Here is a 7,524-nt window from a genome sequence, read left to right on the forward strand (position 1 = left end):
ACGGGTAGCTACCCACCGCCTCCCAAGAGAAGCTAGCGAGCCGCGAATTGCCACCTTCTTCCCATCCGTCTACGCTGGAGCGGATGCGTGTCTGGAGTTTAGAGCATAGACCTACCGTGCTGCTCGAATGTAGATTGTTGGGCATTAATCATTAATACAAATAATCTTAATTCAGCTTCCACACATAAGTAAACTAATGAAAACTAATTACTAATTACATTAAAACTAATTATGTAATATAGTGTATAATTAAATGCCTTATCGAAAGGTGCTTCAGCTGAAAAGGCTGCTACCTCTGCAAGATGCTGCAATATTTGACTACTGCAGCCAGTGGCGTGCATACAGGGTATGCACAGGGTATGCAGATGATATAAAATGAAGAAAATCTCCAGTACGAGTTATATAAACATAAGGGTACGCTTTTAATAACTCTTAAAATGTTTATTTTTAAGTTTTTTGTAACTCCTACTGAAGTTTTTTTTCATTTTATGCCCGCTTAATACCTTACCACCATACCATACCATACCCTGTATGCACGCCACTGACTGCAGCGCTGATTTTCAGGTATAGCCTTGATTGGTGTCACGGTTTTGCAGGTAAAAGTTTAAGTAGATGCGAAGTGAACTTGACAAGGGTGTATACGGAATAATAAAGTAAAATAATAGATTTAAAATTATCGATACAAGACAACCACCACCGACAAAAAAAAAATCACATGTTAGTTAAAATGAAGACAGAGAGTTCAAAGTGTGCTGGGCACGTTTTACGCTTAGGCACGGGGATGGACATCACCAATTTTCAAACTCCTGGCTAGTACTGAAAATATTGAACAGAAATACTTAACAATTTTTGGTCTGACCCAGGAACTAGTTTAGTGGAGTATGATCGTAGTTAAAAAATACCTGTTAATCTGATAAAACACTAGAGCACATCTTCATTCAATTTAGCCAGGAACCATCAATTTTGAAGCAGCGATGCCACGGACAGACACATGACATTGATTGTCCACCATATGAGCTATAGTGAATGCTCAACTTATTACAGGTTTTCAGAACGTTTACAAAAACACTTTACACTATAACTATAAAGTTACCAAGCCATTAGAGCAGCACATAAACCCTTCTATCCAATTTTATCATTTCTTATCATCACTTAAACTACGTTATTGCAAAGTATGTAACCGAGGTCCTATTCCTAGTCATAAATACTAGTTTTGTTTTTGATAACCTAACTCTTTCTTTGGAGGTAAATTATGTTGGTAAACTGATCTAGTTTATCAACATAATTTACTAGATCAGATCAGTTATGGATTTCAGTCTTAATGTCATGAAGAAATTAATTATACTTCATATTTTAGCTGTAAAGCGTTCAAAAGTTCCCATCCAGAAGAATTTTGGTAGCAGTCAGATTTCCTTACAAACGTGAAAATTTTTAAATAACTTACTGTTACGTACAGAGGTAACGAAGAGATTGTTCAACGTGACCTTCAACAATGGGAAACCAACACTATCGGTAAGGTATCAATTTCGACTTTCCTATTCTCAAATACTCATTGAACTAATTTAATTGCAGCTGTTTACTAAAACGACTACACAAGCACGGTTTTCGTTACATGACCAAGGTAAGCGAAGGTCGATGATAGAAACCAGCGAACATAATAAATAAGTCACTATCTAAGTGCGCCTACAGACGCACAGTACCAACGATAGTGGTAATTGCAGCCTTTGACACGACTATGGGTGTCACCCCCTCTAAAGGGCGTATACAGCTCTCCTGCGTACAAGATCTAAAAACGAATCTCCTATATTGGGGACTCCCTAGGCTGTAACTCGGTTTTTTCAAACCATGTGTTAACGTAAGCGTAAGCTTTGGATGCACGTTAGAGCTGACGGATGGTGATGGTGTTATGTTTAAAGTATACATGTCCAGTTTTTTTTAATGCAAGTGGCCCTTAATATCTGGGTGAGACATTGCTTTAATACGTTATATAGATGCACGTAACTTGAGCACGTTATTTTAAAACGTATGAACGAGGATGGGACTCTCAATAGATCTCTCTTTCTATCGACAGGTTTGTTTTGGGCTTCTGCTTAGACCAGGGCCAGGTGTTTGGAAACTTAGTAGCTTTAGTTTTAGGTTACGAATGCAGTTATCGCCATCACTACTCACTACTACGTACTTTATTATTTTGTTTATAATGAACGCCTCAAAAGTGCCATCTATGTGCCTATTTGAATTAAGAAATATTTGGCTCCGACTTTGACAGCTTCCAGTGATGATTCAAATCGTCTCGCAATACCACCGACTACTACAGTCAGACATGTCGTCGGTAATAATCCGTTCGTCTGTAAGCACGCTAACGCTTCTTCAATGCTCCCCCGTCGTAGTTTAAGCTGATTTATAATGTAAATACAGTTAACGTTCGATACAGTACATTTGAACTTGTTAATATGTTGAAATCTTAAAATTAGTTCGAGATTATCACTGCTTTGGAAAACTGTTAGCGTTAAATTAATTATACCTACTTGTTCTTTTTTTAAAGGAGATTGGTTAGCCAATCACCTTTGCACCTGTAAAACTATTGTATCGGATAGATTGACTTAATTTTTAAACAAATTTGTGACAACCATCATCCGTGTATTTTCGCGGGAACCACTTCATATTACCAGGTCCAAAAAGTATTGTGTTTCTAGAGTGTGAGCTGTTTTGATAGGTACAAAGTTAACCAACAAACACGCCTAAATATTTATAATATTAGTAAAGGAATTTTCTTCCAATTCAACTGAAAGACAAATTCATAGAATGCAAAACAGCAAGGTTTTTAAAAAAAACTTATGTAAAAGCTTTATTGATTTTTATAAAACAATACTACTAAAAATATAGAAATACATGAATATGAGAAACAATAAATCATCAAGTCCCAAAACTTATAGCATTACAGCATTTTCAAATATTGTTAATGACTTTGCCTGCCATATGTTTATTGGTAGAGCAGAGCAACACATCTCAATAATTGGTTCAGTGAACGAATGCTTTTGGAATAGCAAAGAGGCGTGCTCAAAGTTTACGTGCGGTACGATTTTAGGTTCCTGGCAGAGGCTCTGATTTAGGAGCTTTATATATATTGATTATATTGATTTTTCCATAACAAGAACGATCGAACGAACGATCCTGGGACTCGATCACCGTGAAAACCGTGAAACAAATTTTCACAGAAGTAGCAAAACATTAATCTCGAACCTCAGAAAACCATGATAACGCTCAAGCACTGCAAAATTCAAAAAAATTCAAAATTCAAAATTCATTTATTTCAAGTAGGCCTAATACAAGCACTTTTGAAACGTCAAGTCTGTCCGTGTGTAGTGACTCTACCACCGGTTCGGAAGGCAGATTATAACTTGATTAATAAAAATATCGCTTTTCTCTTGTACAACATAATTAAAGTCTGATTATGTTGTATAAGAGAAATTGAGATTGTTTGAAAATGAGGATCTTCAACAAGACAATATGATCGTTAAGGTTTTAGTTTTTAGTTTTGCTAATTAGGAATTGTTGAGTAAACGAGAAAATAAATAGATAAATGACAATAAACGAAAATATTAACAGTTTTTTTAACTTACAACACCAGGTTTGGATCTAAACAATAATTTGAATCATCATCATCATCATCATCATCTCAACCAATTGACGTCCACTGCTGGACATAGGTCTTTTGTAGGGAGTTCCACAATGCACGGTTCTGGGCCGCTTGCCTCCAACGGCTCCCTGTTACTCGCCTGATGTCATCTGTCCACCTCGTTGGGGGCCGACCTACGCTGCGTTTACCGGTGCGGGGTCGCCATTCCAGCACCTTAAGACCCCAACGTCCATCGGTTCTCCGAGCTATGTGCCCCGCCCATTGCCACTTCAGCTTCGCGACTCGCTGAGCTATGTCGGTAACTCCAGTTCTTCTACGGATCTCCTCGTTTCTGATTTGATCACGTAGAGATACTCCTAACATAGCTCTCTCCATCGCCCGCTAAGTGACTCTGAGCCTTCTCATGAGGCCCATAGTTAGCGACCATGTCTCTGATCCGTAAGTCATCACTGGCAACACGCACTGTTCGAAGAAGAAGAAACCAGACGATAATTTGAATAGTATTAATAAAACATAATCCAATTTTCTAAATTTACTCTTCTAATCAACTCTTACCTTTCGTACTAACTAAAATACTAAGCACATTCAACCCTAAAAGTTCATCATAGTGCATCTAACATTACTAATCTCTATTTATTTTGTGTCAACGATGATGTATAGCGCTCAACTAGTGGTGTTAACAAAATGAAAAGTTAGATGTATAATGGCATAATAAAGCATCACATTTTGTGACACAACTTGGCTCTGGAGCCGGGTGTTAAATTATGAAAGCACTCGCCGTGCGATGATGGAATAAACATGATGCGATGTACCTAATATTAATATTGCAATAACTTATATGAATAATGAGACATATTATGTTTTTGACGACCTCTGGCGCAGATGAGCTATTATTGTAAGAGGTCTCCTCTTTGCTTGGCCCTGCAGGATATAATTATGTGCCTTAAATTCGTACCTACGCGCCAAATGCATTCGATAACGTCACAACTTCATATTTATTCTTACTATAACCATCTATATTGACGTCGCAGATACAAGTGACAGCCGGTTGGCGCAGTGGGCAACGACCCTGCTTTCTGAGACATAGGCCGTGGGTTCGATTCCCACAACTGGAAAGTGTTTGTGTCATGAACATAAATTTTTTTCAGTGTATGGGTGTTTATTTGTATATTATAAGTATTTATGTGCATTATATTCATAAAACTATTTATCAGCTATCTTAGTACCCATAACACATGCTTCGCTTACTTTGGGGCTAGATGGCGTTCATTGTTTATTTTAGGTATTAGGTACACAAAAGAGGTAATAACTAAAAGAAGATCTAAATATAAGCAATAACAAGTTTTGTTCTAAGCAATAACCCAAAGTATGTTTTCACAACTTGGAGTTAAATTTAAAACAAAGAAAAGATAAAATTAAAGTTGAAACAATAAATAAGCATTTAAAAAATAATATATATAGATATATAATTTCCCTAAAGTTATGTGGAATTGTGCTTAATAATTTGATATTTAAAAATATTTATCCTTTTGTTAAAAAATTTAATATTACGATTACTTGATACTGCATAGTACATTTATTTATATTTATATTTATGGAAGATATTAATTTTATGGAATACTAGCTGATGCCCGCATTCTTCATCCGCGATTATAACGTATTTTTACCAGTCCCGTGGGAACCGTTTTTTTTTCCTGGAATAAAAAATAGCCTATGTTACTCTTCGACCTTTCAACTTACTCGATGCCGAAAATCCAGTGGATTGGTTGCTTAGTTAAGGCGTGAGGGAATGACAAACAAATAAACAAACAAACAAACAAATTTTCTCATTTGTTATATTAAGTTAGGGTGATTATAAACTGATAGCTAATTTTATATTTTATATGATAGGACTTGTTTCATATATTCACCTGTTAACTGTTCAACTTAAATTAATTGGACTCAAATGAGTACAATATGAGCCAAGTGCGTAATTTTTTTGTAAGCATTTTGGGGACTTCTGAGTCGCCCTTCAGGCTAACAGTTTTACGGCAAGCTTTTTACAAAATTTCAACCAAATTGGGACAACATTTCTTAATCAGCTCCGTGAGTACTTTTTCACGAAATTTTAGATGGGTATATGGTACTTAGAAAACCTATTCAAATAATAGGTGCAATTAGGTGCAATTTGGAAAAAATGGTATAACGCGAAATTATTTCGTTTGTGCATTAGGGAAGCTTATTTTTGACCATTACGTCTCAGTGCCGGAAGATCAAAGTTTTTGTCCAGTATGTGTTGCTGGCGATGACGTTTGCTTCGATAAATGGTCGCTAACTAAATGCCTTACAAGAAAGCTCAGCCAGTGAGCATCCAGATATGACCAAAGACAAAGTTTAACCAGTTGAAAAGCTAAGGTGGCAGATGAGAGCGCGGTCATAGCTCTAAGGACTGACGTTGAGTTGACTGGGTTATTGGTTGAATTGACATTAAACGAGTCGCAAGGAATCTGACTGGAAATCCTTATTGTAGCGTATGACCAAAAGAATTATGTGCCCAGCAGTGGACGTATTGCGGTTGAGATAATAATGTAGGACAGACTCTTAATATCCTTCAGGCCAAAAGTAATAATTTTCAACAGTGTAAAATATTATCGGTATGCTATCTAACCACATCTTTTCACAATGAACTTGAATCGCTAAACGTAGAAACAGTGAATATCATGAACATCTGATAGATTTCATAACATTTGCCGGAACTCTATATTGTGTTTCTTGCCAAAAATAGTTTAGTATACACGGGACAGACAAAACCCTGAACTATATTTGGTTATAATGGCATTCATCCAATAGAGTGTTAATTAATTTATGTAATAAATTTGAAATAAATGAGTACCCCGCATGGCCTGACTGTTTCTCAGAGCAATATTGCATTCATCGGATCACCCAGCGATTTACTTTTCCAGGACAATGTTTAACATTTATTTTTTACCAGGGGTCGCCTGAGACTTGACCAGCGTACAATTATTTCTTTAGAAAACTTCACATACAGGGAAACAATGCAAGATACACAAAAAAAGAAGGAAACCCTAACCAGTATGTATAGGTTTAGTTGTTTAGTGGTGGTCTTATTGCTAAAGCAATTACTGTTTAAAAAGTAGATTGTATTACAACACTTTCTTAGTGGAGGCCACCACTAACTCACACACTTAAACTTGAAAATGATAGGACAATCAATCAACTTTCTTGCCCGCATTCCGTCCAGATAATGTATCTACTTAACTTACTTGCATAAACTTCTACCTGCTTGCGAAATTTCAGTTAACTTAGAGAGACATATATTATATTATTAAACCTGTACATGTATCTTTATTTTAAAAACCTGTTTTGGTTGTGATGTTTTAATAATCATTGTGAGCTCGATTCAAATTTATATATTTTTTTGTAGATTTATTCACGAGCTAACGTTTAAATGCAATCTTACCGGATAAAGAAGTAGTGGAAGGTAGAAGTCCTCTACGAGCGAATATAGTATACATTAAATTATAATATTTATCCATTTCTAAAGCCTAGTTGATTTCTGCGCATAAATCTGAAACTTTACGAATATTTAGGTTAAGGAGCCAAAAAAGAGCATATAATAGAGATATTAACTGAAAAATAGGGCAGAAAAGTGCGAGATGGTCTTAAAAATTAATGGCGTTTCAGTGGTCGGCCATGACAAATCTTGGACAAAAATATGTCAACAGGTTTTGATTTGATATGAATTTTGTTTCAGTTCAAATAAACTTTCATACTTTGTTAAAAACTTGTAATTTCTCTACCATGCATGCAAAAAACAATGCAACCACATGCTGGTTGCATTGTTTTTTTAACACACAAACAGGTTCCGCTTTTTTTCTGGAACCCTT

The sequence above is a fragment of the Pararge aegeria genome, chromosome 6 (genome assembly GCF_905163445.1).
Source record: "Pararge aegeria chromosome 6, ilParAegt1.1, whole genome shotgun sequence".
Taxonomy (NCBI): Eukaryota; Metazoa; Arthropoda; class Insecta; order Lepidoptera; family Nymphalidae; genus Pararge; species Pararge aegeria.